We start from the raw sequence: 13215 nt of genomic DNA, 5'->3' as shown, positions 1-13215 counted from the left end.
GAGTTAAATTCTGATCTTGAAATTAGGATTTTGATGAGTAAAAATGGGAGCTAGGTGATCAAGAAACAGATAATTGAAGTGGGTCAAAAGGGTTTTCAATTAAAAATCAGATCTTGAAATTGTGGTTTTGAAAATCAAGATTTTTGATGAAGAATTGGGTGTAAAAATGGGAGCTTGATGATCAAGAAACAGATAATTGAAGTGGGTTATTGTGAATTTGAAGAAAATAGAACTCAAATTGAAGTGGGTCAAAAGGGTTTTCAATTGAAAATTAAATCTTGAAATCAAGATTTTTGATCAAGAAATTAGGAGTAAAAATGGGAGCTTTGTGATCAAGAAACAGAAAATCAAAGTGGGTTATTGTGAATTTGAAGTGGGTGAAATGGGTTTTTTATGAATTGATTGAATCTTGAAATTAGGGTTTTGAAAGCAAGAATCTTGGTAAAGAATTGTGAGTAAAAATGGGAGCTTGGTGGGATGATTAAAGAGGGGGTTGAAGAAGAAGATGAAATGAGGAATTTTTCAACAGCTCAGCCACCATTGGGTCAATGCTGTTTCGTTGACTGTTCCTGCCCATACCATTGTTTTAATGTTATTATAACTATTATTTTATTATTATTTTTGTCTATTATGCTATCTTCTTGTAACGACACAACGACTCTTAACTGACAGTCGACAATACGACTTTTCCAATAAACGTCTAAACCAAACTCTGGAGCCAACGTAGGCCCGGTTAAGACAACGTAGTCTGGCTAGAATGAGAGGGGGCCCTCCAAATATAGAGAATGCAAAATTATTGGATATTTTGGTTTTAACATAATTAGCTTTGAGAAATAGCCTTTTTCCATTGGGGACCTTCTACTTCTAAGCATTTAGAGTTAGCCATTATACATTAGGCTAAGCATATTCGATTTGGTTTTCAAGCTTAAACTTTTAGGTGACTTGATCATGTTATTGGCACAATCTTAAATATAACTAGAGGTGTGAGTTGTATTAGACTCTATGAATTTTTTAGGCTAAAAGTTTCACGTCTCATTTTCGATTCAAACAAAACCCAAATTCACTCAAAACCCAAGACCGAGCCATATATACTTAGTCCTAGGTATAATAGAGTTTGTATATATGACATTTCACCAATATAGAAAGATACATGAGAATCTTGTATGTAACGAAAGTTCGAAAATTAGAAACAGTCAAGATGTGTGTTTATACATAACTTAAAGGGCATGCTTGCAATTTTCAACCACATGTCCACATTATAGTTATATAAAAATGATGCCCAACTTTGTTACCTAAAAACTAAAATGCAATTATATAAAGTACGAATTAGAATGCAAACAATCAAGTTTGGATAGAAATTTTCACATATATAGATGCGTGTTTATTATATAAGTCATTGTTAAGTTCAGATATAATTTTCATATAGATACTTGCCAACCACTTTATTAACTTTTAAGGTGTATAACAAAATGAAAGATGCTCGATAACTCTCAATATTTTTAACCACACATATGGTTCGAGATAGTAGTTAAGAAAGTACTATCAAATACAATATAAAACATTTTAAATATGTCAAACAACGAATATTGTTTACGAATGATTGAGTGGAATACGTGATAGTTTATATGAAGTGTAAAGTGTTTTGATGTCTTAATAAAAGTGATCGTTAAGGATTCAAGCAAAACTGATTAATATATGAAACTTAAAGTGTTCTAGTGTGAATTAACTGGTGTTCACATTAGAAAATAAGTGGGGATCTAAATGTCATTAATGAAATTTGTGTGTCAACTTTAGAATTTTGTTTATTCTAGTGCCACAATTGAATTTTATAGTAGTAAGACTAATATAATGTAATGATATGAAAATGTGCCATCTTTTGTAGCAAGTGAGATGATCAATATTTTAAGCCTTTGGCACCCAACAAAGTCCAAAAGGACCTGTTATTCCATCAATCATTATAAAATTCCAAACCATTCAAACAACTACTATTATTAAGCAATGATTAATTAATTATTCATAATATAAAGCATGCGGTATTATGCATGGTATCATACTATAAATAAAATAAAAAATTGGAAATCACCAAAATATATATGAAACATGTTAATGACATGAATTCAACCCTTAAATCAACCGATATTGTCTATTTTGTTCACTAGAAGCTTACACATCTTTTTCCTTTTATTACGTTTAACTACGAACCTTTTTTTCATCCACAACCAACCTGTCTAAAATGAGCCAGTAATATTTGAGATAAATTATTCCTCATGAACCCAATACCTATTAACATCCACAAAAGTTGATATTAGATTTGTCTAGAGTGTCACAAGTTACGAGTTCACTTGATAAGAAAAATATTTGTTTATAAACGAAAGCACATCTTCTTGAGACCAATATATGTCCTAAATCTAAAATTGCAATATTTCTTTTATATATTATGAATTCGCTTTTATGACTGTGTATTTGAGAGAACATCCTAGTGATTAAGTGGTGTTTTTCACAATTAATAGGTTGGAGACCATGCATAATACCGCATGCTTTATATTATAGTAGGTATGATGTACTATAATATAAAGCATGCGGTATTATAGTAGGTATGATGTACTTGTCCTTAAAATATATAAGAATTGTTGTTTAACAAAAACCATCTTATACATTTTTCTTAAAGAACTAGTAGATTGGGAAAGAATGCAACTAAACGAAATTAGAATATATATACTTGTCCTCTAAAATTGCAAAATTACATTATAGTAGGTATGATGTACTTGTCCTTAAAATATATAAGAATTGTTGTTTAACAAAAACCATCTTATACATTTTTCTTAAAGAACTAGTAGATTGGGAAAGAATGCAACTAAACGAAATTAGAAGTGCTATAATGTAATTTAAATGGGCTGTGATGTGTACACGTGAGAATACTTTACATTTAATAAAATGAATAGATGCCGGCTAGTTGCAGCCAAGGTGGCAGCATAAGGTTTATTTTTTGGTCAACACGGTATGGCGCCAATTTTTCTCATGTAACCATCTACACTACCTGAATGAGTTTTTTAAAACAAGATGTCAATCATCGATATTGATTTTGACACTTTAAGTATGACTTACTAGCACAACCAAAAAGAAAATCAACTGTGAAAAAACCTCATTCGAGATAGGTTTGCTCGATACATACATGCTTCTGTTTGCAAATCTATAGATTCAATAAAGTGAAAAGTATTGACTGAAATTTGAAAGTATGTTAGTTAATTATATTAAATTGTTAATGAAACATCTTCACTATGTATAGAGGTTTAACGGAAAGAATGAAAAAAGTGACTATCACATTGCTATCATATATACATAGGCACATACGTATGGGGGCTGTTAGGTGTTGTGAGAAAAATGGAGGCTTTTGAGAGATATTTGAAATCTGACGTGACATGATGAGGTAGAGGTTTGTGAGTGTTGCGTTGCGGATGCTTTTACTAATTTTTCCCTAAAAAAACCGTAATGATTTAACTAAATCGTAATTTTATGTTAATCCTTTTCTTTTCTGTAAAAATGTAAGTTGATAAATTTGATTGGTTGAAAAAATTATAGTCCCACATCCTCAACACCCATGACGCTTAACAGAGTAGCGCCCCAAGGTCCCCTAACCCAAAACGTAGTGGTTTTGCCGAGGTTTGGCGAACAACTTAAGAGGGAGTTGGCTAGAGGCGTCACCCAATAGAAAAGCATCATTGTAACGATATATTTGAATTTTTCAATCGTAAAATAAAATAGAAAATTAGGTTTCATAAAATATGGCTGCTAAGTTGCATTTATAGTTTTCGACTAATAACCAATCAATCCTTTTACTTATCCAGTTATCTGAAACCAATGTATGATTGCTAAAAAACTATGATTTATTGGATTTTAATAATCCCTATTTAATGGTATTGGCTGATAATAATTCCTACTTATTTTATCACCACCGGCGGTCCTAAATTTAAAAAAGTTGACCCCCAATGGTCCCCCGTTAAAAAGGACTTAGCGTCGTTATACTTCTTTTTCGGATTTCAATCTAATGTTTTAGGGCTTTTGATCGGAACAAGAATACGAGTCGACTAATGTAAAACTTAGTTCGAAACGACGCTCCAAAACGACGAAACAATGCTTCAATTCGGGCCTTTGAACTTACAATTAACAAAAAATCAAGTTGTTTGAATCGCCGTTTCGAGCTAACTTTTACACCAATCGACTCGCATCCTCATTCCGATCAAAAACCCTAAAACATTATATTGAAATTCGGAAAAAAATATAACGCCGTTAAGTCCTTTTTAACGGGGGTACCATTAAGGGCCAACTTTTTTAATTTGGGATCGCTGGTAGTGATAAAATGAATATGGATTATTATCAGCCAATACCATTCAATAAGGATTATCCAATAAAAACTAAAAGTCAATGGTTCGTTCATCTACTTTACTTTTTTAAAATATTTTCTTCTATAGATTTTATTATGGTTGTATGATATTTTCAGTACGTAACAGGGTTTGACCCAATAGGGTCAATATTGACATGCAACTTTAAAATTGCATCATCCATACTTCTTAAAAAATAAAGTAATTTACGTATAAATCAAGATATTTTTTTAAAGACCAAATATATTAAAACGGTAAACAGGAGCTCCAATAACATCCAACAAGTCTGAAAACTAGCAAACAGAGCCCAAACAACTTGAATAAAAACAATTACAGTGGAAAGTTAACAAAACTAAATTAAAATCCAGACTATTTAAAACCCTACTTCAACAATGTTAAACTACATTTCTTTTAGAAATGCGGTATTTTATTAAGAAAGCACCAATGTTTTAATAACAGGACTGGATGTCGAACCGGTGCTCCTACTAGTCCACTGGTTGGACCGGCCAAATTGGTTGAACCCGAAAAATAAAAGTTTATAAAAAAGTATGACAAAGTAAATGATATATTAAATAGAAGCAACACTATAACTATAACTTTCGTATAAATAGGATATTTGTAGAGGATTACTTGACATAGCCCTAGATGCATCTCGAATTCTATCGTTGGACTTCCGTTTGCTAGAATTATTGACTTGGTGAATATATATTTTATTTTATATTAAATGTTAAAATTATCAAAATTAAAAACCTAACAAGTTGATGAAAGAAATGGTCTACATGATGTAACTTAGTCATTGACCTAAGTTACTGATAAACGTATGTAATTCTTCTGGAACGTCAATTTTGACCAAAAGTCAAAGGCACAACCACGCATGCATAATGTACAACAACATCTCACGTCCATGTTGTGCATTGAACGCGACAATTTATAATAACAAAAAATACATACCCGATCGTGTAATTTTCATTTTTATTATTTGTATCATTCAATTAAATCAGGATTCGTGGTCCCAGTATAAGTTTTTTTAATATACATAGAAAATAAATGAGTTATTGCAATTGCAATGATATCATGGCTTGTTTAATTTATTAATTAAATATTATAAATGTAACTTACAACTTACAACTCATTTTTCGACTTGGTAGTTGGATAATATGTTTTAAAGGCAACTTCTTATAATAGAATAGTAATCAAGTTTGAAAAATATTTTAACTAGGTCACTCAAATTTAAAAAGTATTTCAATTAAGTTACTGAACTTTTATATTTTATTAAATTAAATGTTTTAACATGTTTTTATAGTCTTTTTCTTTTTTGTTTCACATAGAAAATCTTTTTATCTTTTTTTTGAAGTTGACGCCAAGTGGCGGCGTGAATTTTATTTTTTATTTTAAATTTTAATATAATTAACGTTGTTTTTAAAAAAATTTAAATTTAACAACATATATTGCAAATTCCGACTCTCATATCTTATCCTCTATTTCTTTCTTGACGCACAAAAAAATCGGTGCGACTCGATTTGAGATTTAATGACCCGATTTGAAAAACATATGCTGACCTAATTGGAACACTTTTGAAAATTTGTTCCTATTCTATAAAGATATTCCCTATATTATTTTAAGCCCACCAACGTAACTTTTAATTCAAGGAAATAAGTTGCAAGATGACTTCAAAGACACATGAATGCATTTAGGATATTTGTATACTTTAAAACACAAAATCTTGAATTTTGGTCCAAAAGAGCTCAGACTAGCAAATTTGAAAAACTTATACTCTCATTCACCTGAAGACTTGACTTTAACAAGCATCAATTACCTTTAGTATAGTATTAGTAAAAATTTATGTAAGACATATAAAGGCAGGCGGGGCACCCGGCTCGTGCCGAATGAGCTCAGAAAATTTTTATTTAATGTTTAAACAGGTAATTGTGGGTTTTTAGCCGTTTCTCTACCTATAACATAATATTCTTAGATTAGATTATTCAGAAATTTAATAAATATTTACTAACCAAGCCAATCATAATTCATGTCCCGAACCCTTACCAATAGTTCTCTTATAAGTAAAATTTTAGTGGGTATGGTGGCTGTTGTAATATTTACCAGGTATCACATTCATTCTGTGATATATATATCCTAAACCCTTGTCTCTTCTTTTATCTCAACCTCAAATTCTGTTTTACAAAACTTACAACATAACATTACACTTATTCCTTATCAATGTTTTCAAAGACATCTCACAACATGTTTTTCTTCCTTTTCTAACATGAATTACCTCCAAAAATGTCATTTATTTGCCTCACTTAAATTTTAACATAATCGCGTATTATCTCAACAAAATAATAATAATAATCTATACCGACACGTAAAACCTCTGAACAATCACCTGCCTTTTTTGTTCATTTTTTGATTCTTGCACATTCTTATACTCTTGGGAGTTACTTCCACCAATTCATCTTCTTGAATATATTCAATACAATCATCAAGACTGTAATCCAATGGTGTGTCAAGAACAACTGCATATATCAAATAATTTTTTTTTTAAAAAGGTTTGCATTAAACTGAAATGAAATTTGGTTTTTTACTAATAAAACTGAGTCAATACCGGAAACTTCTTTATTTGACCGAACATTTGTAGCGGCTTTCTTTTTGCAAACATTGAGTGCCAAGTCACCGGGTCGTTGATGGATCCCGACAATCTGACCTTTATAAACTTCTGCTCCCGGTTTTATAAATAACTGCCCTCTTTCTTGAGAACTAGCTAAAGCATAAGAAGTTGATGTTCCATCTTCAAAAGCAACCTATATGACAAAGGGGGAATAAGTAATTTTAGCATTCTTAAAAAATGAAACATTGCAATTTGCAAGGTAATGGAGATGTGAGGTGGCAAATTTGATACTTTTGCCTACAAACGGGTCGATCTGATGACAGAGGGCAAAAAGATAATTATAACCCGAAAAGATTCTTGAAAACTAAGCATTATGATTCTCAAGGATTGGAGGAAGTGATGTGGCAATTTTGACCCATTTTGCCTACAAACGGGTCAATCTAATGACAAAGGGCAAAAAAGTAATTTGAGTTGAAAAGGTTCTAATGAATAAACATTGGACCCATTTACATAAAATGGACCAGTCTGATGATAAAGTGCAAAAAGGTACATACAACTCGAAAGAAATGAAGTGTTTTAAGAGTCAGCCCAATCCCGCCTGTTTTGACCCAAACAAAAAACTGCTCGTTTCAATATTTTGTTACTAACCCACCCGAACCGCCCAACCTTCCACCTCCACTTTTTTCTGAATTGCAAAACCAATTATTTGTAGAACTCAAGAAAATGGGATAAAGAAGCGTTTAGTAGTCAGCCCATTTTGACCGGAACTAAAAACTGCCGATTTTGATATTGTTACCTAACTCACCCGAACCGCCCCATTTTTACACCTATAGTTTTAAGAATTGTAATTACCAAGGATCCAAGATCACGGGTTGACATTTCACCAGCCCATGGCCCGTAACTATCAAATATGGTGTTGAGAATTGCTGTTCCTCGAGAAGCGGTCAAAATTGCATTTCTCAGCCCAAGAAGCCCGCGAGTTGGTATATTGTATTTGAGTAGTGTTGTTCCTTCAGAGCTAAAAAAATAGATGCTTGCAATCAATACATTTTTTAAAAATTTTTTTATGTATAAAAAGTCAAACAGAATTCTAAATGCACATACCCAAGTCCTTGCATATCAAACATTTGACCACGCCTTTTACCAAGAAGTTCAATAACCGGTCCCATATGTTCTTCCGGCACTTCCACCGTGGCAATCTAAATATATATTATTAAACGAGATTATACCTTATTACATAATACACACATGCTTCAAATTAATAAACAATTTAATACCTCATAAGGTTCAAGCAACTTGTCATCGACTCTCTTGTTAATCACTTTCGGGGGGGCCACCATGAACTCGTAATTTTCCCTTCGCCTAAAATGCATGTCATTTGTAAATAACACAGTTTTTCGCGAGCACACACAAAACAAAATACATAATTCATTCTTCAATCTTGAAAAATTTTAAATATAAAAAAAATGTTGAAGTGCAATGTTATACATATATCCTAAAATTCAAAAAAAAAAAATACGAGCACATTTCGTTTATACATATAGAACCTACACATTTGCAAGTCATGTGTATGTTATATTACCTAAAATTTAGTTTGACGGTTTCTTATAGTTTCAAAGTTTTTCACATATATAGCATGCACAAATGTATTTAGGAAGTACAAAATTTAAACAAATGACCTATGTTTGTTCCTTTTGTTCCCGCAATAATTTAATGTTTTGTGACGAACCTCACTCTATGGACATGTATTATCAAAAAAAGAAAATAACATAAACTGTAATAAAAACTCACATGTTCTCAATTAATATTGTAATGTGTAAAGTACCGCGTCCGCTAACAAGAAACGTATCTGCGGTTTCACCGTCTTCAACTTTCATGGCTAAATTTCTTTCAATTTCACGGTACAATCTCTCTCTTAAATTTCTACTGGTCACATACTTTCCCTGTTAAAAGTTGGAAAAGTTACGTTTTAGGCAGATGTTGAAGGGTATTTTAGACATTTCACTAATGGGTAAAGAGCATACCTCACGACCCACAAATGGTGAAGTGTTGATGGAGAAAGCCACTTTAACTGTCGGTTCTTCCACTCTAATGGCAGGCAACGCTTTACCATCGTTTTTATCAGCTATTGTTTCCCCAATCTAAGTAAAAGAAAGCACATTAATCATTTTGAAATAATAATCCAATCTTTTATTAAAAAGACAACTAAAAGGCCTTGGTGTGCTTTTATATATTATCATTTTATTTGTAAAACTATTGTTACCTGAATATCACCAATACCACAGACAGCACAAATATCACCAGCCTCAACACTTTCAGCAGGAGCCCTAAAAAATTTATCAAACACAAATAACTCGCTGACTTTTCCAAATCTGCAGGCGTCATCCGATGTGCATATCTGAAATATTAACAAAACACAAAAAATAAATAAACCAACTGATTTGCTGCAGACCAAAATATTGTTAGGAAAACATCTAGGCTTGCAAATACTTGCAAATGAACACGAACAGAGCATGCTCGTGTTCATTCATCGAACTTTAACTGAACAAAATATCGAACACGGGCAATTAAACAAACGGGTTTTCACGTTCATATTCGTTCGGTAAGAAAATAAAAATGCTCGTGTTCGTTTGTTAGCTGTATAAACAAACAGTTCACGGACGTAACCGACCGAACATAACTGAACATAGATTAATGAACATAACTTTGCTAAAATCAGTTAAAAGTAATGTGAAGACTGAAGAACAGTGTGTTGGGTCTATAAAATTATTAAAACTAGACTAAGTTGTAATGGGCTAAAAAAAGTTAAATGAATATATTAATGAATTTAACCAAACGTAAACTAACAAACATAAATGAATGTAAACAAACGAATTTAAATGAACGGCTGTTCATGTTCGCTCGTTTTTTACTAAATGAACGAAACTTTTTATTCATGTTCGTTTATTAGATAAACAAACTTCCCGCCAAACGGTGTTCGTTATTAGGCCTAAAAATATCTACATGTAATTCGTAAGACTTGATTGTATAGAAATCAATAGATAGAATGATCAAAAATGACATTTTTTTGTGTGCGTGAGAGGGGGATTGTTAAATAAGTAATTTTATTTTAACCTTAGAGGATCAGTTTTTTTTGCAGCTAGTATGAAAGTCATTATAATTATTAAAAAAAATGATAGAATCATAAGATAATCAAAAGCATAATCTGTTTAACAAGCCATTATGCGGGTGTAAAAATAATATTATCAGACTTACACGAACATCCATGCCTCTATTTAAAACACCAGCATGTAAGCGTCCAATAGCTATTTTTCCTTTGTGTTCATCATATTCGGTGCTCGTGACCTGCATAAACTCCAAAAAACAAAAACGTTATAAACTATAATGATGTATGGACACAAAAAAATATCAAAAGTAGATAAGTGTGAGAAATAAAACTAACAAGCATTTGAAGTGATCCATCTTTCTTGATTTTTGGCCCGGGAATGCACCTAATTATCGTCTCGAAAAGCGGTCCAAGATCGTTGGCTAAATTATCAGGAGAAAGTCCAGCTTTTCCACTTAAACCAATTGCATATACTGCTTGGAAATCACACTGCAAATGAAATCACAATTTTTATATGTTATATAGATATATAGATATAAACGGCTTCAAATACTGATGTCATTAAATAATAAACGAGTGTGTTTGGAATTTTTGCGTTTTGACTTTGTAGTCGACTAGTCATGGTAATGAATTTGTGATTCAAATTAGGTTAAAAGTGGATTTGAAAATGTGATTATATTTTACTTTTTTTATTCAAATTTAGTCATATTTCATAATTAGTTTATTACCGTGTATCTTTACTCTAACTGATTAACTATTACTCTTAAACGAGTTTTTAGTAACTTCAAGTTGGAAAAACCTTTTTTACAACAACAACAACAACGAGTTAATTTTGTTTTCTTTACTAATATTAGGAAATACCTGTTCATCAGATGCATTTAGTTCAATGAAGAGTTCAAATGTGGAGTTGATGACAAATTCGGGACGAGCAGACGGTCTATCAACCTTATTCACAACAACAACCGCATGCCCAAATTCAAGAGCCTTTTTTAAAACAAATCTTGTTTGTGGCATCGGGCCTTCAACTGAATCTACCTGAAAACAAACAACTTTTAGATATTACTATTATAAGCTTGTGCATGAAAAATTATTAAAGATAATAAATCAAATGAGAAACTAGGTTGGTGAAAAATATTACCACTTAAAGAATTCCTTCAACCATATTAAGAACACGCTCTACTTCACCTCCAAAGTCAGAATGGCCCGGAGTGTCAATAATATTCATTTTTGTATCTTTATAAGTAATAGATGTGTTTTTGCTAAGAATAGTAATTCCCCTCTCGCGCTCTAAGTCATTTGAGTCCATTATTCTTTCTTCTACAACTTGGTTATCACGAAACACCTAAAAAGTAGCAAACTTTTACTTCATTAACAAATATGTTTTAACAAAATATAAAGTTGAAAATGATAAATCATCTCAGTGTATGCTTACTTTTGCTTGCTTCAACATTGCATCCACTAATGTTGTTTTCCCATGATCAACATGAGCAACAATTGCAATGTTCCGTATGTCATTTCTCCTCACTAATCTGCTCTTCTGCTCTATAAAATGCACAAATAAAAACTCAAAGTTATGAGCTATAACCCACATCAAAAGTTTTATATTTCAACAATTTAACCACTTAACACAACGTAACATAAGAACAAAAGGTGGAAATAGAAGCACCTTAGATAGTACAAAAGGGTGCCAATATTTGAGCCTTTGAGGCACATGTTCATCTTCAAGATAGTTTCACATAATAAAACACACACCAAAACTAGGGGTGCGAACGAGTCAAGCCGCTTGAGAGCTACTCGAGATCAGCTTGCTAAAAGCTCGAATCAAGCTGAGCTTAAACGAAATGAAGCCTAAAAATAAGCTTTCTCAATAAAAGAGCTCAAGCCCAAGCTCTAGTTGTCGAGCTTGAGCTCGCTCATGAGCCTAAACAAGTCTATTATTTATATAATTTTTAATTTAGCATATTAAATATTTTTTCATAATAACTATTAGTGTATGAAAAATTACAATAATTATTAATATATGTAAAAATATGATAAAAATAAGTAAATAAATATTATGTTATATAAAAAAATAAAAAATAAAAATTAAGTATTAATATAAGTAACATAATTAATGAATAAAGCTCAGAAAACTACCCACCAGCCAAGCTTGAGCTTTTGAAATAAAGCTCGAAACCTGCTGAGCTAGAGCTTAAAACTAACAAGCTGAGCTTGGGCACCCCTACCAAAAACTAAGACATTGTGTTAAGACATTTGATCGAACATCTAGAGTTCACTAAATACTAAAGGTTATATAACCCCCAAAATATACAAAAATTAAAACCGGCTTTAAGCACCCTGCGCCCATGAACTGATGAAAGACTGTTACTGAAACTAAAAGGGGCCGACTGAAGACTAGTTTCAAGTTTCAACACTTGTGTTTTTTGTGTCAAACATTTGATCGAACACCTACAGTGCACTAAATACTAAACCTTATAAACAACCCTGAAATATACAAAATTACACCCGGATTTAAGCGCCCATGATATATAATTACAACAATTAAAACCAACTAAGAAAAAAAACCACATATATCTATTTATTATATTAATAATTATCATAAAAGTATATGTTTATAATAGATACAAGTTATGTAAACAATAGGCTTGCGAGCAGACTTGAGCTCGACAAGTGGAGCTCGGGCTTGGGTTCTTTTATTAAACAAACTTATATTTAGGCCCGAGCTCGCTTAACAAAGCACACCCCAAAACTAAGGCATTTGTGTTAAAGACATTTGATCGAACACTTGGCGTGCACTAAATACTAAACCCGAAAATATACAAAATTGCAACCGGGTTTAAACGCCCATGAAAGACAGGTAATGAAATTACAACATACTGAAACAATGAAGTCATACCAGTAGCAATTTCAGTGGCAGAAACAGAGCACTTAATAGCATTTGGGTTTCTTCTTGAATTCAAAAAAGATGGAGACTTGATGATGGGAAACGAATAAGAAGATAAGGTTCGATTAACAGCGAATTGGGTTTTGATAAAAGGTGAAGAAAACGAGAAGGTGGTTTGATTATTATTAGGGTTTAGTGTTGGAGTGAGTGAATTGGGGATTCCAGTAGCCATTGATTGCAT

At 32.0% G+C, this 13215-nt stretch overlaps 1 pseudogene across 1 annotated transcript; it reads right to left on the bottom strand.

Annotated features, from left to right (window-relative positions):
• Positions 1 to 6756: 6756 nt before the first annotated feature.
• On the bottom strand, positions 6757 to 13215 carry LOC143629711 (putative elongation factor TypA-like SVR3, chloroplastic; annotated as a pseudogene). The gene is made up of 14 exons (XR_013153016.1): positions 12987 to 13215; positions 11523 to 11632; positions 11229 to 11432; positions 10952 to 11125; positions 10427 to 10579; positions 10240 to 10329; positions 9248 to 9382; positions 9009 to 9125; positions 8776 to 8927; positions 8262 to 8346; positions 8089 to 8183; positions 7837 to 8002; positions 6982 to 7177; positions 6757 to 6892 (listed from the first exon to the last, which is right to left on the bottom strand). The product of XR_013153016.1 is annotated as a putative elongation factor TypA-like SVR3, chloroplastic (transcript).

Source organism: Bidens hawaiensis, unplaced genomic scaffold, assembly GCF_021521415.1.
Source record: "Bidens hawaiensis isolate Kalapana, Puna unplaced genomic scaffold, B.hawaiensis_p1.1 tig00005453_1, whole genome shotgun sequence".
Classification (NCBI taxonomy): Eukaryota; Viridiplantae; Streptophyta; class Magnoliopsida; order Asterales; family Asteraceae; genus Bidens; species Bidens hawaiensis.
This window is presented reverse-complemented; position numbering and strand designations above follow the sequence as displayed.